The sequence below is a fragment of the Mirounga leonina genome, unplaced genomic scaffold, assembly GCF_011800145.1.
Source record: "Mirounga leonina isolate KUSES-001 unplaced genomic scaffold, KU_Mleo_1.0 Mir_115, whole genome shotgun sequence".
Lineage (NCBI taxonomy): Eukaryota > Metazoa > Chordata > Mammalia > Carnivora > Phocidae > Mirounga > Mirounga leonina.
Genome location: NW_023270268.1, coordinates 72,122,614 through 72,149,805, shown reverse-complemented (window position 1 = coordinate 72,149,805; position 27,192 = coordinate 72,122,614). Strand labels below are relative to the sequence as shown.

At 42.4% G+C, this 27,192-nt stretch overlaps 1 long non-coding RNA gene across 1 annotated transcript; it reads right to left on the bottom strand.

The window, feature by feature from the left end:
• Nucleotides 1-5,020: 5,020 nt before the first annotated feature.
• LOC118006844 lies at nucleotides 5,021-24,932 on the bottom strand. Its single transcript, XR_004678210.1, has 3 exons — nucleotides 24,803-24,932; nucleotides 11,458-11,743; nucleotides 5,021-5,128 (listed from the first exon to the last, which is right to left on the bottom strand). It is a non-coding gene; the product is annotated as an uncharacterized LOC118006844 (long non-coding RNA).
• Nucleotides 24,933-27,192: the final 2,260 nt, after the last annotated feature.

Sequence of the window (27,192 nt, the reverse complement as noted above, 5' to 3'; positions counted from 1 at the left end):
ACGTCGCTCTTCCCCTCGCCCCTCTTCCTCCACAGGTGCCTGCACTGGCTCACCCCTTTCTCACACAGTCCCAACAAGAAGTTAGGAGCGAAAGCTCTGTCCTCAAAACCCTCCTTGCTGCCACGCAGTTTGCTCTGTTTTAAGCGTAAATCCTGCTTGGACTATGCGGCCGACTCTACACTTAAGGGGAGGCCGGGCCTGGGGAAGCTGCGGCGAGCCGGCTCTTCCCTGCCCAGCTCAGCTCGGGCCGGGACACCATAGCTTGTCCCCTTACCCCCAGCCACGTCGCCCACCATCTTTCTCCATTCAGTCGATGGAGAGAGGATGCCGCCACTCTCGTCCTCTCTCCCCATTCTCCCCCTGCGCCTCCCCCAAAGCAGGATTTCAGTTGGGCCGGTTTCAAAAGGAGGCTGGGGGAAGAAAAAGATCCACAGAAGCAGCTCAGAAGCGCAGGCTACGGAGCAGCGTAACGTCAACTTCCTGGCATCCCACGGCACAGTATGGAGGTGGCATTTGGGCCGCACTCACAAACTCCCTCCCACGCAGAGTTCCCAGGACTCGAGCAGAACCAGCCCTGCCATTCCCCTTGTGACTTGTACTGTGGTGGCCGCTCTGCCCGCGCCGCCCGGGTCTGGGGCAGCGCTCGGAGGGGGCGCCAGGCCTGGGAGGCGGGTGTGGTGCTCCCCAGGCACAGGTGCAGGCGGTGCAGGCAGGAAGAAGACGGCCAGGACGGGTCCTGGGGGGAGCCCAGCAAGGCCGAGGCTGGAGGAGGATGGGATGGAGGCGGGGGTAGGGGCTCAGGAATCCTGCCCGCCCAGGACCCAAGAGGGTAATTTTAGCCGCTCTCCCATTGTCCTGACGTAAAGATTTCAATAGGTAGGCGCTCAATGCGGAGAGCAATGGCAGCACGTCCGTTACAAATAGGTAGTTTTGTTTCTCTTGTTGTCGCTACACGGAGTCAAACAAAGCCCCGTCTAAGTTTCCTTCCACTCTCTTGTTGGGATCTTTGTGGCTAAAATGCACTTGACTACAAAGGGTGGGGGTGGGGGGTGGGGGGAAAAAAAAAAACCTGATGCCATTTCTTTTTTATAAAGGGCTTAAACCATCAGGGTTACTTATTTTCTTTCTTCTGTAACACTCTCTCCGCCCCCTCCTCCCCTGATCTATCTACCCTTACTCACCCTAAGAAAATGTACTGAATAGTATCTGTCGGCCACGTTCCATTTATTATCTTTACAAAACTTTGCATTGTTTTGTTCCTTACTAACCTTCTTCCCATAACCATCACCACCCCCCTCCAACTTCTCCAATCCCTGCCCTCCCAGGCTTTTCTGTTCCTGTCCAACTCAAAATAAGTATGCTCACTGGAAAGCCAGAAAAGTTGAGAAAAAGAATCCTTTTCTTTATAAATTATTATTTCCAGTCAGCCGCCCCTCCCCCATCAGTTTCTTCTTTTTCTCCAAGTTATGGTTTGTTTTAGTTCTCGGGAACCCGGGAAGAGTGAGACTGCCCTCCTCGAAACGGATAAATATATGGCACTCTTCAAAACAAAATAATGTCTTCTGTTTATTAAGCTAAAAACAGACATGGACATGAGGAAGGAGAAAAGGTTAGAGGCTCAGAAGACAACACGGCAGCCACAGGCTGGCTTTTCAGCGCGTCTGGTTTCAGGGATGTAGCTGGTGCGCCCCCTACTGGTGGATTCGCTTTTCCATGACTACAGTTTTGCTTTTACCTTTAAAAGAAGGTGTTTGGAAATAAAGGGAAAAAAAAATGAGGGGAATGGGAGGAAGATCCAACTAATTACACATAACCTAAACAAAAGAAAAGTTAACATATCATATAAGCCATGGAACCAAATCATAAGAATCAGATTTAATTTGCTTAACTTAGAAATGTACATATAACCTCCAGATAAGTAGGAGGTTAAACTATGGGAAAAAATAGGTACAAATTATGAGATTCAACATATGAATGAATTGTGATTGTCCAGATGCCACGAAGGGCAGACCAAGCATTCACTTCATGATTGTGTATGCATTGGTCTGTGCTTAGTAGCATTATTCCGAAAACTTTAAAAAAGCTTATGGATAATTAAGTCTGAAGAAAAATAACCCAAGGGGTTGATGTGGATAATGGTGGAGTATATGTATTAAAATAAATATTTTAATAACGAATGGTTACAGTAGCAAATTTTTTAATCTCCCTCTCTCTCAAGGGGTAGTAGGAAGAGGCACAAATTTTTCCTTGGGATAATATATAAAAGCTTTTATACATTCTCAGATGCCTGTTTGTGCCCGAACTCTATAATAATGCATTTAAGAGGTTAAAGGGGCTGGCTAGGTCTTTTGTTAATTGCTTTTATCATATAAATAAGCTATGGAAATACATTACAATTGTGTTATCATTGGTTGCATTTATTTACAGCTTTATTTTAATTAAGCCTGCTGTACTTATCAAGGCAATAAACTAACTGTGGCTGGCATTTATGCATAATAATGTGCTATGAAAATAAGATTAAAGAAGATGGTGATAGCAGAAACAATTTTCTCATTAGATTTTTTAGAACATATGCATAAAAAAAATCAGATCACCGGCCACTCTATTTCAATCCGGCACTATCACTGGCCCCAAATATAATAATAACTATAATAATCACAATAGATGATAGAAGCAGCACAGTTTTAGGTTTATAACAGATGGCTACAGTACTAATAACAATGCACCATTGACTACTAGGGAATCAAAATAAGACTTGGAAGAGGGTGCTTCATCCTTCAAGAATTTAAAAATGTTGCCATTGGCACAATGTATGAAAATTTAAAGTGCTTAATCTAAAGGAAGTATAACATTTCCCTTTCATGGGCAGCAAAAAGCTGCATCCTTTTAGAGCAAGATTAGAAATTAGGAACAAAAATGCCTAACTCCTAGGATATTCTGATTTAATTTTGCTCTATTATATAGGCCCTAGCCAAAAACCCTTAACTGATTAAGTGTAGCTCAGTTTTATCTTTTGCACTGGTATTTCTCTCCTAAACTCCCCTCATCCCTCCCCAAGTATTATATCTGAAGGCAACTAACAATTTTGTGGAGATAGGGGACTGTAGACTTATTTTTTCTTCTTAGTGGCAAATAGAGGTTTAACTTGCAGTAATTAGGTGAGAACTAGCCAAGCATCTTACTATTATGATGCTTGTTAAAAAACGCTTCTTTTCTGCATCTGCATTTGAGTGTGTTCCCCTCCTCTCTTAATCTTCTTATGGAAATGAAGGCAAACGGCAGGGAACCTGCAGAGTCTTGGAGAATGTCCTTGTTAACTGGAATTTCTCAGCATTGCTAATTAGCAGAGTTTGACGACCACCAGTATTGGGGGGAAAGCTCTGTTTAACCACTCACAAGCCATTCCGAGGAAGAGCAGACTAATTTTATTTTGTAATTAAAATCTGAAAAGGGCCCTATTTGACAGTTAGGGCTATGAGTTTTATCTCCCCGTGAAATAATTACTGCCTTGATAACTCAATTTTCTGAAAAATGTCAACTGTGGGCTCCAAAAGTTTTAATTTCATTACGTAAGGAAAAAAAGAGAAAAACAGAAGAAAACGTACAGAAAGGCTTTCTAATTCTGGAAGTGGTTAAATATATTAAGAGCCAGATTTGGCCAAATGAAGGGGGTTTTTTTCTCCCTTTTTTGTTATGTTTCCTCCGGATCCTAACCTCCCAGCCTTCTCCACTGAAAGCGCCCACAGCAGTGACCATACTGCGGTAAAAGAGACCATATCAGTGATGTGGTAAGAGGCACATAAACTAAAGAGAAGAAGTACGGCAACCCAAGAAAAGTTTCTGATTTTAAAAGCCAAAAATAAAATTCCAACGTGTAGGACAAAGCTGGTGCAATCTGGTAAGATGAAATTTTATTGATATTTATCCCCTAACACAAGACAACTGAGAACTATAGAGTAAGGAGACTGGTATAAGCCAATTAAAAAAAAAAATGTTTCCTTCTTCCCCCTAAATTGCAAAAAAAGTTCCTCAATCACTCCAAATTGGAGCATGCCACAAGACTTCTAGAATGATCAACACCTGATTCTTCAAGATACATGAAACAAACACAGATAAATGAAGGTAAAGAAAGGCATTCAAGAATTTCTTTTCCTTACAAAAGCATCACATATTTTCCAAAATTATATGAAGCTGGAAAAAGTTAGGATATTGAAAGTAAGAGCAAAAATTAGAATAGAATTGTGCTGTTATCAAACTTCACTTGCTTTAGACTGTGAAGGATCCCTCACAAGATCCTAGAGGGGATATTGCAATCTTTATAAAGCAATTTTCAAAATGATAGAAAGTCTTTCGTCTACATTTCCTCCATTTTCTTCCTATTGCCAAACTTGTCAGATTTTGGAAGTGTGAAAGATTATTGACAGGAACCTATAATAAATGTTTCTAGATGACACAAAGAGCAAGCCTATATCTCTATCCCTTTTTATTTAGTAAGACATAGATATGCATATGGATGCATGGTAGATTGGCAATTTAAAATTGCTTAATTATATTTTTTTCTTCTTGTCTGTCCCTTCAGCACCTTGCCTTTAATTTCCAGAAGTGGTATTACACATAACAAATGAACAAGGGGATAACAAATGCTATTTCAGTCCAGACCCAATTTCACCAAATAATTTCACTCAAGAGCTGTAAGGACCCTTGAAACCTAAGGAATGCAGAGCTGCTCTGAATTCAGCTCCTTTTTATACTCACTCTCTTTCATCTGATTCCCACTGATGAAATAAATACATTTTAAAAAGAATTCAATGATATAAAGAAAACCTAATATATTTCCCCCTTACTTCAAATTATAGCAACAAAAATAATATATAATCACTTGTGTATGTCTTCAGGGCTATATATAACAATCATCATATTGCTTCTAGTATTACAAATATATGTACCTCCTTCATATATTCCAGCTCAAATATTTCCTGGAAAAAAGGATTCACATTTCACAATTTCATTTCCATTTCTGAACTATCAAGCAGTTTTAACATAAGATCTGTCTCTGCACTGCAGCTGTTGTCCAGGGAAAAATGCAGTGTGCCCATTAAATGATCTAATTATTTTAAATAGAAATTCCCTTAAAAAAAAAAAAAAAGACAAACTGAAAATTGAAAGAGCCTCCTACCAGTGGTTTTCAGTTACCCTGAAAAGAAATGAGACTATGATTTTGATTTTAATACTCAGAAGAAAGGAATGAAAAACGAAAACAAAACCAGGCAAACAGAGCACCAGGAACTGCAAGTGGGCCAACAAACCCATGGCCCTTTCACACCTCTAAATCATTGCTTGGGAGTCTAAATACATATCTCCCTGATTGACCACACTATCTTGTGCAACTAATCAGACCAAAGGAACAGGGTTTCCTTAGAACCCGAATTTTCCAGGGACTAGGACTGTTACCTTGATTTTAGGAAAAAGACGATTGTTTTAAATTCTCCAAACTGTGATTATTTCCTTTAGTTGTGACCACAACTTTTGTGGGAAAAAACAAACCTAAAGCTTCCTTAAGATTTCGCTAGAGCATATTAAGTGGCTCATGAATGACACCCCCGTGCATGCCAGGCTGATCACTCACTGCACCGGCAATCCACCAACGAGGGAGAACATCTCTCCCTTGGTCTGGCTCCTTCCAAACTGCTGAAGTGGGATTTCATCTTCTTTCTTCTGGAGATCTCATGGTGCACACTGCTTCTGTGTTACTTCAAGTTCCCTTTCCAGAAGTACAACCAGACATAACACAAACTCAAAAAGTGACAACGCTCAACTACCTCAGAAGGCAGAAGTGTTTGGCACCTCAAAAAGCAAGTTGGGGAAAGAAATCTGATCAGCTTTACATGTGTGTGTGAGGGACAAGAATACTATCAAAGGAAAAGGAAGAAAGTCTTTCACCTGTTTGTATGAAAAGAAGCTGAAAGCAAAGCATTTAAAAAAAAATCACCTACAGTCACCATCAGCCCTAAACAAAACTACTGCCCACTTTTTCTCAGAGCTGCGGCTATGGCTAGCCCTGGAAAGTGCTCTAAAGCAAAGTGTACGCCCATCCTGGGTGGCCTGGCATCCTCAAGGCCTCCCACTGATATCTGGAGCCCTCTCCCAAAAGCTCTTCTGGCCTCAAAAGAAATGTTTGAGAAGTCCGCCTTCCCAGGGGCCCACTTCTGCTCACCCTCCAGTGCCCCTTTCCAGCCCTGGCTCAGGTGGAATTGGGCTTCCAAACCCATCCCAGTGGAATTCTCAGATGGCTAGCCTGATAATCTTTAAAGGCTCCTTCAGAGCTGGGGCTCTGACTTTTATCTCCCCTCCCAACCTTCTTCCCTCTTTGTAGGCTCTCCCCATTCCTTTTCCCTCCCACCCAACCCCCCCTCCTTAATTTGAAGATCATTGACACGATAGGCTGTAATGAGTCCTTCAGAAACTGTTATGATCTACAGTGACAATCTCTGCACCTAATTCACAGATTATTGACAAGCACCGTGGGCTCAGTGGTGTCAAGTTGTACTTGTGGTGTCAACACCCTTCAGCAACCCACATAGCAGCTGGGCCCTGGATTAGGACCCAGATTCTGCCAGAGCTTATCGGCCTGTTGAGTGGGAGAGAGATGAGTATCTGTCTATATCTCAGCTCCCTCAAGCCGGGCTGGGCTTTCTCCCTGGCGCCTTGTCTGTCTCAGGGTTGGGTCAAGGGAACGATAAAGGCTCTTCAAAGCTTAAAAACAAAGCAAAAGAGGACATTTAATAAGTGAGGGCTCATCCTTGAACCTTGGTCTTAATAATCAATCAGTCATCAATCATCTTCTCCACCCCCAAATAGTTACCAAACTCCAAGCCACATACCTCGACTTTCATAGTGAGGCTTGGGTTCATCAGGAAGGGCTTGAGGTATGGAGGGGAGAGGGGAGAGGGAACTTGGCACAGACTCAGTGGGCCCAAGCTAGCACAGCCCATCCTCCAGGATTGCCCTCTGAATGGGGCAAGATTGACTACTTGTAAAGCAGGGCGCTCAGCCAAGAGGCACATTTGGACGCTGAGACAAGAGACCCCAAATGTCCGCTCCACCCCTAAAGGGCTCTTTGCTGCTGCAGAAAAACACGGCCCGTTGCCAGCCCGGGTGGTTTTGCCTGCTTCTAAGGAGTCAGTCACTCGCTGCCCCCTCCCCAGTCCCCAAAGATGGAAGGGCTGCCTTCCCGCTGGCCGCCCGTGGGGCGTGGGATTCCGGCAGGGGCTGAGGCCGCCTGAAACCACAGAAATGACACTGCGCTGGGAAAGCTGGGTGGCATTCCCAGGCCTAGGCCACCCACTTCTTTAGTTCTCTTTCATAAACTAGGGGTTGCGCTTTCTCCCTGGGCCTGGGAAGTTGGGGACACACAGCCCGCCTGCAGCCAGGTGCGGCTCCGCCCCCACCCCCCAGGTTGGGACCCCCGGTGGCGGAACGGGGTCGACATCTCCGGGGCACCGGTATTGCAAATTCGACATCACTTCCGAATAGCAGGCATGTATCCCCTTTCGCGGGTCGCCTCCAAGATTCTGCTGGCTTTGGCCTCCCCACGCCACCGGCAGCCTTGGACCGCGGCTGTCACGCACCGTTTGTTGGCGCTGGTTCCAAAACTGGCCCGGACTTAATACTTCGGTAACGGGGACTCGGTTTTTTTGTTTATTTTGGGGTTTTTAAATTTTGTTTTGTTTTGCTTTTTGGTAAAGCAAAGGGTGGGGTTGCCTGTAGCAGGGAATCCCGCTTGCCCGTCATTTCGATAGGATTCCGGGTAAAAACTGATCAAAGCCTTGATTCTTTTCCTGCCACGGTATCCAAAGTCATTTATTGAGAAACACAAGCCGAGATTCGATTCTGGAATCAGATGGAGAAGACATCTCTCATCGCACTGAACACCAATTCCCCTGAAAACACAATCTCGGACCCGCTGGTTTGGGCAGGTGGGAGGAATAAACGTAAGATCAACTTAAACTTGCCTAGCCACAGTATTAAATATTTTAAAAAGTAATTCTGTTATGAAAAATTAATCTGGTTTCCTTCAATAGGGAAATTTTTAAAAAGCAACCTCTTAACTTCTTAAGGTTTTTATCTACAAGTTAAAATTGTAAGTACATCCCTGAAGATCAAAATCATAAAACACCTTGTTGAGATCATGTGTTCATTTAACACTGGAATTGTTTCAATTTGATTTTAAACACCTAAACAAACCCATATTTTCCCATCATTTTACATTCAGAGGATCTGTCATTTTTATAGTTTATCTTCCTGAAAGAGTTCAAAGTGTACTTTTACCCTTACTTGCTCACCAAAGAAAAAGCCAAACTTCTTTCTTATGTAGACAGGTACTTTTGGAAGTGTAAAAATACTCCTCTTCTCCTAGGATAATTTGGATTCCTGGTCATTGAAAATGCTGATTTCAAAAGAAAATACTCTACATTGGCACACCTTCCCTGAAATCCTATGGCTGAGATGCTGAGATAAAAGAAGAAAGGTGTCAGGCACCTGTTTCTTAAAAAATATCTGGAATTTAACCGCCATCCCGGAAAGGAAAAGTTTGATCAAGATTGGTTTGGGGGATGGGAAACATTCAAAGCAGAGACTGGCCTCTTAATTACACTCTGAAAATAAACAAAAAACGAGCAAGTTATTTCGTTTACTCAGGGACTCAGTTACAATTCTTGAAGGACCTCGGAGGGCATTCAAGATGCTGCTGACAACGTTAAAACAGCAAGCAGCAGCATCTTCTGTTTTATTTTATTTTATTTTTTAACGTGGACAGAATGGGAGAAGTAATTTGCTTGGTTTTCCACTGCCACAGAAGAAAGTTCTCTCTCTCTCTCTCTCTCTCTCTCTCTTTTAATCATGCTTCTCTACCTGTTTTACTATCTGAGAATCTAAAAAGAGTCCCAAACCCAAAAGGGGGTAGGGGGTGGCTGGGATGTGAGGAGAAGGAATAGGTTAGTCTTTATTTTTTATTGAATTAAAATTGTATCATCTCCTTTTTATTTTTTATTGAATTAAATTATATTATCTTTCAAGGATATAAAAACTTGTTTCCTCGCCCCATCTCCTTTTTGGAGGGTAATAAAGAGTTTTATCTAACCCCAGAGCAAGGTTCTCGCGATTTCCAGGACTGGCGCTGTGCATCTCCTACTGTGTCCAACAGGGGGCGCTGGTCACGAACCTGCGCCGCGGCTCAGCGCCGCTTCACATCTGAGCCGGGTTCCAGCCCCGGAAGGCGAGAGCCGCTCGCGGGGTCGAGTACAGAGCTTTAGTCTTCGTGGATAAAAAGAGATTAAAGGCTAAATTCTTTTTTTGGGTGTGTGTGTGTGGGGGGGAGGGTTATCAATTTTAACCAACTACGAAAATGTAGAGCTTTTTATCCTTTGATGTTCTTATAAAGAAACTCCTATTGGTTGAGGAATTACACGGTTTCTGAGCCAACACTGCAGCTACAGTGTGGGGGAAATTATTTAATTAAAAATATATTTTTCCATCTGTTCACATGATCTTTTTAGAAGTACTTAAAAAGCTGACACTGATCCCTTTGGCCTGTTAACCCTGCCCTAAGTTTCAAATACTTTAGCTATTTCGAAGGCCCTGCTATTAATTTGAAGGGGAAAAATAAGAGACCCAAATATTTAAATCCCCCCTAAACATTTACTGTTCTGCATCCTCCCCCTTTTTTCCCTGAAACAGTGGCTTTTGTGTGATTGACATATTTCACAACTGCCGATGCTGCAGGTATAAATGACAAGAAGCGGCTCTAAAAAAAATCTGATGTTGGACTACATAACACCCATGTATAAGATGAAATCTAAATAATATTGTAATCCACCCACCCCCCACCCTAACTTAAAAAAAAAAAAAACCCTTCACCTGTATTTAAATAGCGTGTCTTTAATTACAGCAGTTGGGGATGCATGAGGCTGAAATGAAATTAGCAGTCATTACCAGTCCTTTAACTCTGTGGTGCTTTTGATCAGCACTAAATTAGCTTTCCAGTCCTAACAAAGACTCTACAGCAAGCAGTGGGCTGTAAATAAGACAGCGCGACCTGCCCTCAACACCTTTTCTCTTGTCAATCATAGCTCTATCATTCAGCCCAAGATTAACCTTTATCTACCAAATTAAAAAAAAAAAAAAAGAACGAAAGAAAGAAGAAAAAGAAAAAAGAAAAAGGAGGCAGGAAGGAAAGCCCCCTGACCACCACGTATCGCAATAACAGAGGTTCCTAAGAGGCCCCTTTAAATTGTATTCTAATGAGCTTGTGTCAGAATCTGCAATTTCCAAATCATCCCCCCCACCAGCCCCCAAGACCTCTTCAGTATATTAGAAGAGTCAGAATGCTGTTCAGGTAGGAAAGGAATCCCTTTCTCCGAATTACAATTGGGCATGGGCCACCCTCCATAGGTCAATCTGCCAATAGCCTCTCCTCCTCTATTAGTCTAACAAAATTTTGGGAGAGGAGATGTTTGAGGAGAAAACATTGATAATTTTAAAGCATATACATAAGTTTCTGGGATGAAAACAATCAATTTACTCCACTAATAGTCTCTAGTTTCTAAGCCTGCAGAGAAAAACGACCAACAGCAACAACAAAAACCCAGCTGCTTTTCCCAGTACTGAATTAAGAAAGTAAAACATTGGTTCGGATTGCCATTAGAGGGCGCCAGAGAGCAAGTCCCATCACCTCTCGCACAACTTCCCACAGAAGCCCTCCTAGCTTCCAGCTCCGCCATGCTCTGTGATTCCTTCTCTCAGGTAATATTTCCTGCTTATCCTGTCCTCTTGTATCTCTAGCCCCCTCAGTGTCAATCTCTATAAAGAATGAGGTATTGCCATGTCCCTTTCCTTCTCTTTTTTCACACCCCTCCCCCCGCCCCAACTACCACCAAAATAGTAAGACGCCAGATGAAATAGTAGCAACCCCTTAATGATATGTACCTTTGGGCTCAAATCACTCTTTCCATTCTATGTAACCCTGGTCTGGAGAAGGATTTTTTTGTAGGGATGAGCTGCTAGAATTTGACATTTTTAAGATGGAAGCCTGAAATGTTCATTTCTGCATTTCTCTCTGGGGGCTCACGGATTTCTTCATTTTCAAAGAAAAAGGAACACATACACCCTTGCAAGGCAACTGATTATGTTCAGCACTAAAACTGTTCAGAAGAGAATAAAATAATGTCTTCATTTCTGCATTTATTAAAGAAATCAAAATTAGCATTTAATTCCAAAAGTTAACGCTTTCAGACTTAAACCTGCCTGTGTTAAATGCCTGCCACACAGGGTGTATTACCAGATCTCTTAAAGGTCAAAAGAAAAAAAAATAGAATGAGAGGGGAAGAAAGTGAGTTGGGGGGGTGGGCGGAGAGGAGTGAGCTAGCAGTGAATGTCAAAGTTGGGTTGCAAGCTACTTACATGTCCATGCCAGATCAGGGTGTTGTCTTGTAGCAGTTTGATTGGCAGGTAAAAAAGCGAAAGAACGTGAGGGCTTCCTGAGCCTCTTGTCAGCCCAAGCTTGATCACTTCTCACCGGACAGAACGAGTTGAAGGAGCTTGCAATTCCCCTCTCGTCCTCCATCCAAGGCACCGTGAATCCATTTCGGCTTTTCTTCCCCCCAGTCTCTCCATCAGCCTCCTGCCTTCACCCGCTTCGCCTTGCACCAGCCTCCAAGACCTAGCCTAGCTTTGCCACTGCAATCCCCTGCAACAAGAAAAATCGTTTATGGCTTAAAACCCCAAATGGCTGATTTTTTAAAAGAGAGAGAGAGAGAGAGGGAGAGGGAGAGAGAGAGGAGTGAGAGGGTGAGGGGGAGAGAGGGGGAGCGAGAAGAATGCACCCAGAGAACAACAAAAAAGTCAGTTATCCTAACACTGCTCTATCCCCCCACCGTACAGAAGAAGAATAAAAAAAAAAAGCTTTATGTTTTTTCAGTGGGTATTCAAAGATAATTTGATGCCATTGTTTCTGCTACAGATGGTTCTTTTAAATACAATAACACGGCTCTTTGTGCAGGCTACCCACAATAAAAATCGAAAGCGTTCCCCTGAATAACCATTTTGTTCTCTCTTGTATGGGGCCAACAAAAGATGCCGTGAGGTAATGGGTTCTGTTTATTGAAGCCATAGAATAGGGGTTTGATAAAGATTTTTTTAAAGCAGAAGACCTTGCAAGGTCGGGCTGATCTCTTCATATTTTTTTATTAAAATATTTGTCCAATAGATTATTCCTTGGTGCAGCTGCAGGTTTCCTCCTCAATTTTTAATCAGCCCAAACATCTGTCTCTTTGAGGAGGCTTTAAAAAAAATCTGCAATTGTATCAATGGTGCAGTAACCTTATCAAATCCTGAGTTTTTAGGCTCAGTGCAGGCAAAGGCAATGGAGTTTCAATTCCATTTGGGGTGGGGTGAGATGGGCTTGGGGGAGAGGAGACACAACAACCCCAGACGGAGCGACTGAAGAAAATGAGGCTTTCCTCCCACCCCCCCTCCCCACGCCCCTGTTGACCATGCACAACTTGCATGAGTCAGACACAGATTACTGAGTACTTGAGGTATCTCTCCTGATCTCTGCAAGCTCCCACCCCTGCGTGCATGTTGGACGGGGGGCTAGGCATGTTTTCTTACCATGCTTGCCTTCTCCTCTGGCTAGATCTCCAACCCTGAAAACCTAGGATGGGAGCCCAGGGGGAGGAGTGGAACAAGCTAAAGGCTAGTCTCTAGCACCCAAAGGGTCCCATTCTTGGCTCTCTTTCATTCACTGTTAGCTAGCTTTGACTCATTGATTGCTATCCTGCCAGGGGACTGGTGGCCACAGCCCGCCTGTTACAGCGCCCCATCCCCTCAGGCTTGTTCTTACAGCCACCCTGCTTCCTCCCCGGTTCCATGCGGAGCCTCTGCCTCTCCTAGGCGGGCAAGCCCTGCCACGTAGACCTAGCTGAGGTCAGTATCAACTTTGAGAGAGCCTCAAACCCTTAGGCAATGAGGGCGCGGCAGGGGGAGATGGCTAGGTGTGTCTACCTTTCTATAGGAATTAACGTCAGGGCTCTCCAGGCCTCCAATAGCCCAGAGTGATAGTAATCCACTTTCACGACTTGGGCTCTGTGTGTTGTCACTTGTAGCAAGACAATAGTCTGGGAAAATGGCTTTAATCATAAAAACAAGTTTTCATTGGGTTCTCTTTCTCTGCCCTTCGCCCCATTTAGTCTTCCTTTTCTTCCCACAAGCCAGTCAAAATAAAAGAAAGATAAACGCTCAAATGAATCCCTTGACAAAACGACCTTTGCTTTTACTTTCCCTCCTGGAAACAATAATGTTATTGGTTTACATCTGGTCTTGAAGTCATCTAATAAGGGATTCTTGGGGGACTATTACTTAGACACCTGTTAACAGCCTTCCCTATGAAACTTGAAAAACAAACGCAAAAGAAAGGGGGGCAGAAAATTAAACAAATGTTCACATGGTTGTTCCTCAATAATTCATTTTATATGTCAGGGCAAACACCTTAATATGAGTTTGAGAAGAATGAAAGGGCAATACTAAAAAAGTTATGCACACCCCAACACTCTCTAAATCAAGAAAAGTGTGTTTGTATAAGTAAGAGTCAGTGTGTTGGGGAGGGGAAATGAAGAGTGTAAATCAAGAGCCACCTTTAATAGAACAGGCTAAGGAGTGTGTACCTGTGACTTCTGGCACCGAATGAAAGGTAGGGAGCATTATGCAAAACTGAAAGTCAATAGTAGAAACACTTCTTCCAACTAAAGGAGTGGGAGAGGGCAAATGTAAATATTTAATCCAGTGTTCATAACTTTGCACTAAAAAAGTAATCCACTGAAATAACCCGGAATGATCTCTTCCTGCTTCCCTTGTCATAGTTTTTTCTGAACATCAAAACTTATAAAAGATGCCCCAATCTGATATAAAGCTATGTTTCTTTTTTCTTTCTTTCTTTCTTTCTTTTTTTTTTTGATGAACTAAAAGAAGAATTGGAATTGCTGTCCTCTTTCCACTGAGGGAGGGGCTTGGGGCCGAATCTAAGTCTGTAAGACAGGAAGGCATCAGTGAGTAGCCTAAGGTGGCTAAAGGTGAATAAACCTCACACATTTTATCAGTTAAATCCATTCAATCCCAGCCATAAGGAAGTTTAAACTCTCTCAAATGACCTCATTTTCTTGCGAAGGATCAGGAAGATCGTTTTGTAGGCAAGTCCCCTTGCTGGAATGCAGTGACATTCTATCTGACATGGGGGAAGCCTCAGCCTTGAACTAAAAAAAAAAAAAAAAAAAACTGTAATGTGTTAAGGTGAAGGGCCAAAGGGACAAACTGTCTTGGTAGGTGAAGGAATCCAGAACGAGGCCTCTGCAAATGGAAAACTGCTTTTAAAATAAACTTTCTGTATCCAGAAACTAAGCTGACCGGTCAGCTCCTTTTCTTAGAGCAAACACACACTACCAAAACGATTCTAAGTTGTGGAAACGGCTTTCTAACGAGGTTGGGGAGTCCGTGTGAACTGAGTTATGGGCGTTTATAGGTGGCTCTGAATTGGAAACTTTACTACTGAGACGTGCTTTGGGGCCAAAGCCGCGCTCTCCAATTCTACAAGCCCGAAGCTGTCCTGGGGAGATGTGGGGTTTTACCCCAGACTCCTAGACTGGGATGCCGGTGAGTGAGTGGCATTCAGCACGAACGACTCAGATTGAGGAAGGATGGAAGGGAGGGAGGGCGGGAGGAAGGAAAGATGGAAGGGAAAGAGAAAGGGAAAGGAAAGGTAGAAAGGGCACAAAAAGGAGGATTTATGCGAACTAATGGCAGAGAGGATTAGCAAGAGGGGCAACCGGGACCTGGTTTTAAATTGGCGAGTGCTGCTTGTAAGGAAACCCTGTACGCACGATCAGGGTCTAGATGTTCCAGCGACCCAGTGGCCATACACATCACGACTTTCACAGAGATGGCATAGTGTCATGCGTTAGCCACCAGCTACCGTGCAAGCTACAGCTTCCTTCTCCCCAAGCAATCAGTCATCCACTAACTGGCCGCTCTACCCTCTCGCACGTGGAAGTCAGTCGGACCCGGACGGCTCCCCCGCCCCGCCCCGCCCCGGACCCTCGGCCTGGCTCGGGCTCTGCGGTCTCGGCCTCCCGGCCTGGCGCGGGCTCTCCCGGGGCCCGGTGGCGCGGGGCGGACGGCGGGCCAGCAGTTTCTCCCCTGCACCCGCCAGCGGGGCTCCACAGGAGCGGCCGCGCCAGGTCGGAGCGGGCGGCTGCTTCCCCCATCTGTGCAGGCGTGTAACGGCGAGTGCTATTAAATATACCACGGGACTAGGAACGTGTTGCTCCTCTCAACTCGCCCACCTCGGTGCCATTATTCACTTGCGCCGCCACTTGACGCACAGTGCAAAATGGGCCGCGCCGCCAGGCAGACGTCTCTGCCGGACACGACCCGGGGAAGGACGCGGTTCGATGCCAGCTCTGCAGACTCTAAGCTCTAACCCAAGAGAGCGAGCGCGCGTATCAAGGACTGGAAGCCTTATTTTTCAGAGCCTCTGGAACAAGCTTCTAGTCGGAGCCTCGCCCTTCTGTCCCCCCACCCCCACCCCCTTCGGTCCTTTCCGTGGTCAGGGAACCCCGAGGGGCACCTGGGGCTGGGGGGGGACGAAGGAGCCTTCTCAGACCCCGCGGACCTTCTCGTTTTTCTGGGCCCTGCGGGGTGGGTCCGCCTTGACCTCTTTCGCTCGCGTTGGTAAGCGGAGGCTCGGCCGGCGGGCCGCCGCGGGTTCCCCTGAGCCCGGGAGGCGCCGCGCCCCCATCGGCCCGCAGGCCCTCGCGCGCCGCCCCATTTCCCGCGCTCTCCGCCCAGGGTTTCCGCGCGGCTCTGTTCCGGGCGCGCGAGGCCTGCATCACCCGGCCCGGCCCGGAGAGGGAAGGTTAAGGCCCCTTCACCGACGGACGGGCGGCGCCGGCCGAGCGAGTGGAAGCCTGGGTCCTTGCGGCCGCCTGCAGGCCCGGGCTTCCCAGGCCGCCCTTCCCCCCGGGCCTCGCGGGCCGGCGGGTGGGCGGGCAAGGCCCCCCGGACGCGAGGCTCAAAGGTCTAAGGGACGTTGGCAATCGCTGTTCCTCCGCGGGAGCGCACAGCGGGGCCACTGTGGTTTGTTCTCTAGTGCGTCGCGCGTGGAAACGCGAGCTCCGGAGAGTCCTGGGAGCGTTGGGAGGCGTGCATCTCCCCGAGGCCTGGACATTGGTCACCTCGGGGCCCCGGGGACGGAAAGTCGGGAACCAAGCTCGCGCCAACCCGGCAGCGGCGCAGACGCGCCCTTTCGGAGGAGGGCGGCCCCCAGGTCGCCTTTTCCAGCCCGACCTGGAAAACCCAGGTGGCAAAGGTGGGAGTGCGGGCTCCAAGGTGGCCTGCTTTCCTAGTGGCCAAACACTCAGCAGGGTCTTCCTTCCTCCCCGCGGGAAAACTTCTGAACTCCCTCAGGTTCCCTCAGCCTTTGTTTCATGCTAAGACAGACACTGGGGTCTAGAAAGAGGTGTGCTTTTATAACTAAGAGGAATGTTGGAGGAGCGAGTAGAAAGGCCTATGGGGTGCATTCATCAATAACGTCTTTTAAATTTGCTCGTTAGAGGGGTGCTTGGCTCAATGGGAAGAGCGTGAGACTCTTGATCTCGGGGGTCATGGGTTCTAGCCCCACGTTGGGTGTCGCGATTACTGAAAAAAAATGAATAACATTAAAAAAAATAAAAATTCTTGTTATATGTGAAATGAAGTTATACAAGCAATCACGTTTTGTGTTTATGTTAACAATATTAATTTTAAAATGTTAAATATTTAAAATATACCACGCATTTTGTGACCTTCCCCCCCCCCAATTTCTTACTTTACCAATAATTCAGAGTTTCAATAAATGGAAATTTTTGTCTCTAGGCTCTCAGCCTCTGAGTAACAGGGTAATGGAGTAAGGGGAAGGGACCATGGGATCTTTGCTTTTGTCTCTCTGGCATATCTTTACCAGTACCATACTCCTGAAATTGTTTCTTGCATCAACCTAAGATAAATTAACTTGCATTTTGGATAAAATAGTGTCATTTGCTGGACTTCAAGAATAACCTAAACTGGGGATATTTTCCAAATGTACACCTTATGCAATATTGTAACTACCAGTACACCTTTGGATTTGATAGGCTTATTTTTGAACCAAAATTCACATAGGGTAGCCCCATAAGCACACTTGCAGACCCAGGGCAAAAGCTGCATGTATATAAAAGTTTGAAAAAGTATCCCAAAGTGTGGTGATTATTCTTTGTTCCTCTATTTCAGAGGCCCAAGAATAGGCAGTTGGTCTGGGTGGCCTATGGTATATTCTTAGAGTAAATATTGCGATGAATTTTGGGAGAAAAGGAGCATAGCACTTAGGGTTTTGACTGTGGAAGGGAGTTAATGATCCCAGGAAAATGATTTTGGGCAGAATTTCTATTTACACCTCTCCTTCCAAGCCCTTCTCCTATCATTCTCCCTTCACCCTTGAAGAAAAGAGCAACATTCTATTTGCTTGAGGGTAAAGAGAGGAAAGGAACTAACCGTTAGTGAGCATCTATTATTTATCAGATATTTTGTCTTATCTGATTCTCATAATAATCCTATAAGATTGGAACTATTACCTCCTTCCCCCGCATTTTTTTTTTTTTAACAGAGTAAGGGAAGATCCAGCTGGGTTAAATATCTATGGTTACACAGCTGGGAAATAGTAGATCTGGGTTTCAAATCTAAGTCTATAATTCTAAAACCCAGGCCAGTCTTTAGAATCTGGTGGACTGAGTCCAAATGGACTCCAGCAAGCATCATTGGGTTACTGACTGTTGTGGGTACAGTAGGAAATTGGTTGTGAATAGTGTGTGGTCTTGTCTTTTTCTTCTTTCCCTTCTCTGGATGGCAGCCTCTTAATTCTGGCTCTCCTTAGGATCTTTTGGCTATGAAGAGATTGACTTGAGGCAGGGGTTATAAAAGTCTAGGTCTTTTTCTGTGCCATACTCAAGTTGGACCAAGAGTGTAAACTCAATTTTCTGAAGCTACATCTCAGCTGGCATCAGGTTTAAGGCTACCCATAGGCTGGCTTGAGTAAGGTAATGATTTCATGAGGACAGACTCATATAGGTCAAACTAAGTATCACTCTTAAAACCCCAGCCTCAGCAACCAAAAGGGTGGGAGGGAAATATAGTAATAATGGAACACATGACTGCTAATTAACCTTATTAACAACCGCAAACCAGGGAACATTTATATTTTTATTTTCTCAGAAAGGCAATTAAATTTTTTGCCTTCTAGTAACTACCTTTCCCCTCCAGATAATCACCTATATCAAAACCACCCTTTAAAAGGTCAGTAGAAATTATTTTTAAGACATTCAAATATAAAAAAAGTATTGTTATTTTAATAGGCACTGTGGATAGTTTAATTTGTATCTTGTATTAAATTAAACATATGGTGAACAGGGTATAATAGATTTTCTGTAATTTAGCTGCCAATGTGGCAAGAGCAGCCAGTTACTCTCACCAGCAGACTTGTCAGTGGTTTGTTTACTAGCTTATTTGAATTAAAATAAAGCTTCGCTTCTGCTGACTGCACATCATTATCTATGAGACCATAATCCTGCTAGCAAATCCTATATCTTCCAGAACTGGCTCTTTTGTTTGGGATTACTGAGAGCTTAGCCTATAACAAAGAGGAATAAGGCATCCCTCTCATCCTCATAATTAAGTGTGGGGACTAATTTAGAAACAAACCCAGAAAGATGTACTATTTGGAGTTATATTTCTATACAGAAGGAGGAGAAACAGGATAGGCCAAACACCCGATTGTTAACAGAATGTTTAAACTATTAAGCAAGTGTACTACAGGAATCCAGCTTGTTAAAATTAAGAGCAATAGCAAATAAGGCATTGATGGCCTTTGCACGGGGCAGTAATTCTGTATGAAGGATCTGAAGGTATGTTTGGGAAGAGGAAGTATTAGGGTGTCAAGTAGGAAAAGATGTGCTGTATGCTATGTGAATGCCATTTATTTTGTTCTTCCATCATTCTAATAGGCCACACAATTAATAGCTATTGTTATGAGCAGAGTTATTAAAAGGCTAAATAAAAATAGCTAAAATAAAAATAACACTTTTTATACATTAGAAAAATATAACTCATTAGAAATTGTTAACATTTACTTCCAAGGTGCATACAATTTAGCAAAAAGAAAAGAATGGATGATTTTTCTTTGCTCTTTCCATTTACACAAAATAAACTCACTTTCCATATGCTCAAAGCAAATCTTCATGACTTCTGGCAACCCAATTCTGTCTATGTTTAAGGAGAGAATTTCACAACTAGGATGTATATAAAAACAGCTTTTACAATGCACAATCCATATATAAACTGATGCCTGTTTGTTAAAGAAGAGGGAAAACACAAGGGTTGATTTATCAATGTCTTTAACATTAATTGTCACAGATGGGAATTCTGAGGACCTCTATGAAACCAAACCAGACCCTGGTGAATTATAAAGCAGGTCCTTAGACTTTAAAAAAACATTTAGGCGAAGTGACAGTTCAGAACATCTGTTAGCCTTCTGTCTGAGTATAAACTAGATGTCATGGAGTGCACAGCTGTAGGCATTTTAGGCTTTTTTGCCAACATCTGTCACAGCAGTACAATAATATAGGTAATTATCAACACCTTATATAAACTGTTCGCTATTTTAATTTTTAGAAAGAGTAAAATTAGTGTTACAGTCCTTGGCAAAAATAATTGAGATGAATAGAATCATTTTTCTCTCAAAGATGAATAAACAATCTGATAATTCTTTGAAAACACACATGTTAAATATTTTCTGCAGCCAATATTGGTATTTTACTAAGCAAAAATTCTAAGTGATTTTTTTTTTAAGTAAAGGCAAAAGTACAAGTAAAGTAAGAGGAAAGGTAGAAAGAGGCCAGTAATTTGCGATTCAGAGCAACCAAAGATGATGTTTTGTGATAAAAATATAAAATTTATTAATACCCCACAATTGTGGCATTAACTGATTCCATATTCATAAAGATTAAAAATTCATTTTATAATGTCAGTACCGCAAAGTCTGTAGTAATGAATCATAAAAATTTGTCTTCCTCTTCTCTCCTTGCTCTTCTCAGTCCTAGAAATTTGCAGAGAAATGGCATATAAAACTGTAATTCACATCCTGCCATCTAAAGTTAATTTGAAAAGGGTCAGCACATCATATAAACCCAAGGATCCTTCATTATTTTACTGCCACCTGGTTATGGACCATCTACAGTGCTCATCCTAAGATACTGGGCATTATTGTCTCATATCTGATTCCCTTGACCTATCCTATAGTTGTTTTTCAGTTTAAAGAACTCGAAGCAGCAAGACTATATTCCAAAGCACCTGTTCTGAGGAAGATGCCAGTCAATAATGTCTTATTGAAAGACCAGGCCCAGCTAGAGGAAATAAAGGAATTGAGCTCCAGTTGGATTTCATCATCTAAACATGCAATGTAATCTTAACCAATTCATTACACACTCCTTTTGTTTCCACTACAAAAGGGATGTTACCTTTGTCAGAGGTTGTAATTCCAGTATGTTCAAGCAAAGACAAGGGAGAAATTGAAAAACTGCTATCAATTCTACCCATAGCCAGGAAGAACTGTAGGGTCAGAAGGTCATTATCACTGTCCCTTGTACAGTTTAGACTAGACCACAGAAAGCTAAAGTTCCACATTGCAACAGAAAGGTATAATAAAGGGGATGCACACAAAAATACTGCATGAGAATAGGAGTAGGAAATCATATTCTTTTTTTTTTAAAGATTTTTTTTACTTGTCAGAGAGAGAGAGAGCGAGAGAGAGCGCACAAGCAGGGGGTAGGTGGGCAGGCAGAGGGAGAAGCAGGCTCCCGAGCAAGGAGCCTGATGTGGGACTCGAACCCAGGACCCCGAGACCACAACCTGAGCCAAAGGCAGGTGCTTAACTGACTGAGCCACCCAGGTGTCCCAGGAAATCATATTCTTGAACACATTTGATTTAGCACATGAAGAATCAAATGAAGTGAATCTCTATTTGGGCAATAGTTGTGGATGCTTAAAATTATGCTTTCTTAGGACAATCTTGCGGAGAAGGGAGATTTTATTACCGGGAGGTCACCATGGCAAAAAAAAAAAAAAAAAATTGAGTCACAAATGTCAGTATTCATAATCTAAAGGTTTAGAAAGAGTTGGATGAGAAAGAGAAGGAGGAAGTAAATATGGATATAAAATGGATATAAAAGGCAGACAAGTTGGCTCAAAAGGAAGGATTAAAAATGAAAGGGACTAAAGAAAGAGAAAAACGTGATAGACAGTGACAGAGAATAAGGCTGTGGGGACTAGAGGGAGGAGCAAAAGAGGATATTGATTACCAAATGGAGTATTAGGGACCAAATAACAATTAAGGGCCTGTGAGTGTTAGTACTTCCTAATGAGAGTGATCAGCTGTTAAGAAATGGGTCTTGGAAAGAGAAACATTTAAAAATAATAGCTCAGTACTATGGTTCTGAAGTCTGTTAAAGTGGGTTCATTTGAGATTTCTCAATGCCATATTTCCTTACCAGTGAGGGGAAAACAATGTATTTTGACATCTAGAAAAGGGGGAAAAAAAGAGAAAGTAATCCACTTCCCAAACACCTTGAAAAATATTTTTAATGATGAATTTGACTCCTTAGGGGCATTAGTTTTTCCATCTGGATTTAAATGTTTGGAGCAGAATAATAGCACAAGGATATCTGCAATATCAGCTTCAAAAGTGATGAGACTAACAGTCTTCACTACAGTGGTGATTTATAAGGAGAGACATACTATTTCAAAGTTTATATTGTGAATATAAAGGCAGATTTGTGTATAAATATCCCTCTTTGATTACCTGCACACCTTGATTGATAGGAATAATACTTTGTTAGGGTCCATTTCCTATGTTGAAAATCATTTCCTAGAAGGCCGAGCTAGCTCTGATCAACCCCCTGGAAGAGACACAGTTTGCAGTTAGCATGCTCTCATCTTCGTCCCTCTATTGTGCTCGGGCCTCTCCCCGCTTTGCCCACTGCCCTCATCTTCCTTCATTAAGTATCTTAATCCAGGCTGATGTTCCCTAGGTAGTGTCCCAGGATTGCTCCATTTTTTGCTTTTCAAAATCTGAAACAAATGGCTAATAAATGGATTCACCGTAATGTACTAATGACTGATAATAATAATGTGTTCTTTCATCAAAGTTACCAGCTCTATGCCAAAAGCTCTTTGAAGGGAGGTGGGGCACCCATCTTGGTCATTTTTGTATCCCCTGTATTGCCCAACAAAGTGTCTTCCTCATGATAAATATACATTAACTTGTAAATGAATATTTGCTGAGTGTTATGTTTTTCTTCCTAAATCTAGTGTGTGCTCACTGAGAGTATTTATATTTTTTATTTTAAAATTTTATGTATTTATTTTTTAAGTTCCTAGCTAGAGAGATACAGTGGTCAAGCTGTATTAGTCCTTAAAACTGATATTTCGTTTTCCTTATTGATGTTTGTTATAAGCACGTGAAAGGGAAATTTAAAAGAAAAATGTATTTATAATACTACTACTCTAACACCATAATAAACTTAAATTTTCTACATTCCTTTCTAATCTTTGGCTCATAAATACTTAAACATTATATTTGTTGTACACATATTTTTGGATCTTTATGTTTATTTAATGTTACTGTGGTTTTTGTTGTTGTTGTTTTTCTTTAAACATTTTTTTAAAAGATTTTATTTATTTATTTGACAGAGAGAGACACAGTGAGAGAGGGAACACAAGCAGGGGGAGTGGGAGAGGAAGAAGCAGGCTTCCCTTGGAGCGGGGAGCCCGATGTGGGGCTCGATCCCAGGACCCTGGGATCATGACCTGAGCCGAAGGCAGACGCCCAACGACTGAGCCACCCAGGCGCCCCAATGTTACTGTGTTTTGAAAGTGAATTTGTCATTAAGGGACAAAGACTTACTCTAAATATTCAAATCTCTAATGGTAGAATTATAGACCCCCCGCCCCCAAAGTCTGAAAAGATATTTCTGGATTGGGGAAACTTTTGCAGTGCTCTCTTAAGGCCAGTGTTTCTGAAGGTAGCTAATCTTTTATGTTCTAAATCATAGGATCTTCTATTTTAGAAAGAGAAATTGGAAGCGTAGGATTTTAGGGATGTAAAGCAGGTCTTAGAGGAAAAAAGATCCAAAATGAGTTAATAGTAGGCACTAACTTCCATTTTGACTGTCAATAACTGAAGGCATTTATCTGTCTTTCTCAGAGTCTATCTAGAAAAAATGTCTCGGATCTGAGTTTTTCTATCCTTATTCCAAATATATATATATCATAAAAGAGTTTGGTCAAAAGGGCTTGGATGTGTAGGTCACAGTCACCAATGTAAAGAAAAATAAAATTAATTTTCCTGTTAACAATCAACTCAGTCACTATCCCACTTGCAGGAACCCAAAGCCCTTTAGAGAAGAAACACTGGACTATTTTGTTCATCACAAGATCATAGTGAACACTTTCAAGTATCACATAATTAGTATTTTTATCCCTATGAGTCAAAAAGATTTGGGAGAACTGCCACAATGTGGAGTTTAGTCTTGAATGTCCATTATCAGCAAATGGAGTGATAGAATAATGTGATAAACTAGTTTATTGGAAATATACACTTTACTGCAGTTCATTTCTCTTCTTTCCCCTACTCTGTTAGGACCTTACTATCTGCTGTGGTACTTACATATTCAAGGCAAGTAGTGATCCACTTTCCTGAGACACACACTCACACACACACACACACGTATGCGGGCTCGCCCCTTGACACCCAATTGTAGGAGGCTGATTCATTGTGCTGTGCAGTGTAATCCGCCATTTCTTATTCAAGTAGGATGGCATCTAGAGTATTTTTCTTTCCTAACATGAAACTAAAATCTTACAAGGCCACCGCCAATATGTAATATTATCGGTCTAAACACAGAAGGAGATTGCTTCCCTTTTAAAGAAGGTTAGAGTTCAGAGGATCATAGAGCAAGACCCTCTGGAATTCTCTCTTATAACTCAGCTTGTCCTGAAGGGACCAGAAAATCAGGCCACAGCCCAGACAGAGAAAATTGTGCTACAGAGAAAATGCAGAGCTGATTCTCATCTTGCACCTGCAGAATCTGCTGTCAGCTGTTCAATTCTAAGTTCTGTGGCTTTTCTTGATTCCTGCCTGTTGGCTGGCTAATTTATTAACTCCTTAATAGCTGCAGCAAAGACCACATAGGCAAATATTTATGGGATCAAGAAAAACACCAGAATGAAAGGGTGATTGAGCAGGCTGACTGAATTTTGTGTTGACTTCACTAATCATTGCTGAGAGTTGTCTCAACAGCTGCATGCAGCAGGCCAGAGTGACATCTCAAAATTCAGCCTTGACTTCCTAGCCTGGCTCCCATTCATTCCACCTTCAACAGCCAGCTAGCCGTTCAGTACACCATCCTCATTTTAGGTTGCAGGCAAAAAGCCAACAAAAATATGGTCACGTTTAAAAGCCTTTTAAGCAGTGAGCACCTCCTTCCTTTCCCAATTGTTCCCTGCTTTTTCACATTCCTAGTTAATAGGTTTTTAAAGCAGTTTCCCCAACTCTTTTCCTGCCACATACTGTCTGGCCTGGCATCTCTGCAGCAAAAGGCTGTTCTTCAAGAGGCTTTTAAATCCATTGTACCTCTTTGTGCCTTTCAACTGCTAACTCTTCAGGTATGGGCTGTGTTTCTTGCTTAGCATATTTTGCATGTTCCAAGCCATTCACAGCAACAATGGCAAGAATGAGGATAAAAATAAAAATAATAAATACAGTCATTTTAAGTGGAGTTTAGGGCCATGTCTGCAGTTTCTATTTGCTCACGGCAGTCCACAGACATCCAACAAGAGGAACATTTTCAGGAAGTGTGCAATTCTGAGTTGAAATATAAATAAAAGTTTCTTTCTTTCTTTCTTTTTTTTTTTTTTGATAATTAAACTTCCCTAGAGTCTTGAAGCTTTGCTGTGTTGAAACATGGATATACTATACACTAGGCTGTTTGAAAATCCTCTCCCCACCCACCTCGTTTTTATTAGTCGAACAAGGTTAAGAAAAGATGCAAATGGTGAGCATTAGAAAGCTTGAATATTGAGAGCTGGTAAAGTTCTAACGGACTGTAGTTACATTTTTCATCTAACAAATACTGTCTGCTCTGTGCCAGGAATTGTGCTTAGGCAGTAGATGTAAAGATGAATAGGAAATAGTCCTTGTCGTCGAAGAGGCTCATGGTCTAGTGAGGAGAAAGCCAAGTAAATAAACAATCAACTACATATGTATTTTGAGAAATAATGCTTTGTGGCTTTGCTTGAAATTAAAATGACTTTTTGGTGCAGAAATGAGAAATCTAAGGTAGGTAACTATGCTGTTCAAAACTGAAGTAAACATGCATTTCCCTCCTGACTATGTAAAATAATGACGAGTGCCCACTTTTAAATACTTAACAATTGTATGCTCTTTTCAGGCCCTTCAATGCTGTCTGCTTTTTCTTCAACTTTGAGACCAGTGATCTCGTCATGTTGCCAAAATGAATTGAGGTTTTTAAGCAGTGCAGCCATTATAAATTATTCAAATACTGAAGTCTTATAATCTTTTTTTCCTGGTTTTGTCCGGTGGGTGATATTTTATAGTAAGGTACAGAAAACTAGATTAGCAAAGGCTCTCAAGGATAAAACTATTTGTAACAATCATTTTTATGCTACTGCTATGCCTGGCACAAACTTTACATTTAAATTATCTTCCCATGATTTGTTTGTAATTCTGTCTCTCCTTTAAAGAAAGGTTCATGTTGTTACCCTACTCGATAGCCCCAGTGCCTACCATAATGGGGCACATCGGTTACATTTAGAAGGAAGGATGGAAGGAAGAAATGAAGGAAGGAAAATGTTCAATCTTTTCTTCACACCGAAGTAGTAAACAGATCTAATCAGCCACCTGCATCACTCCCCTTTTGAAACCATAAGTTGTTTTTATTTTATACACTACAATACTTCATAGTTTAGCCTTTAAGATAAGCTGGTCACTCAATACATTCGACTTCTAACAGCCAGATGCACCATATTTATTTTTTGTTTGCATGATTTTCTACAAAAATACAATTAAGATAATTCCACTCAAACAGATTTAGACATTAGTGTTGCTAAAAAGGAAGTAACCAGGGGCACCTGGGTGGCTCAGTTGTTAAGCGTCTGCCTTCGGCTCAGGTCATGATCCTGGAGTCCCGGGATCGAGTCCCGCATCGGGCTCCCTGCTGGGTGGGGAATCTGCTTCTCCCTCTGACCCTCCCCCCTCTCATGCCCTCTCTCTTTCTCTCTCAAATAAATAAATAAATAAATAATCTTAAAAAAAAAGAACAACAAAGTAAACAAAAGAGGGAATTAAAAGTAAAACTGGGGGCACCTGGGTGGCTCAGTCGTTAAGTGTCTGCCTTCAGCTCAGGTCATGATCCCAGGGTCCTGGGATCGAGCCCTGCATCGGGCTCCCTGCTCAGCGGGAAGCCTGCTTCTCCCTCTCCCCCTCCCCCTGCTTGTGTTCCCTCTCTCGCTGTGTCTCTCTCTGTCAAATAAATAAATAAACTCTTTTTAAAAAAAAAGGAAGTAACCACAAGGAGTACCTCAGTAAAGACCCAATAAAATGAGAGTTTGTATTTTACTCTTTCTCTAATGAAAGTGCCAAAGTAACACTTTTGAATAGAGATCATAGCACAGTTATGGGTCATGCTGTGATCCATCATACCTTGTACTGGATTACATCTCCTGTATGTAGTTTGCAGGATTTATAATCATTTTTATAAGCCTAAAATTAAAAAAAAAAAACTGTTACAGAATATAGGTGTGCATGCATTTAAAAAGAAAAAAAAACCTATAAAAACAAACCCAAAAAGCAAATGGTTTCTAAATCTTCACTAAGGGAAAGAAAACTTGGTTCTTTCTTTCTGATTTTCTTTTCACTGATTAATTTATTCAATGTGTATTTATTGACAACCAGTTTTGTGAAAGGGGTTGCATAGATGCTGTGAGGGAAACAAAAATGAGTAA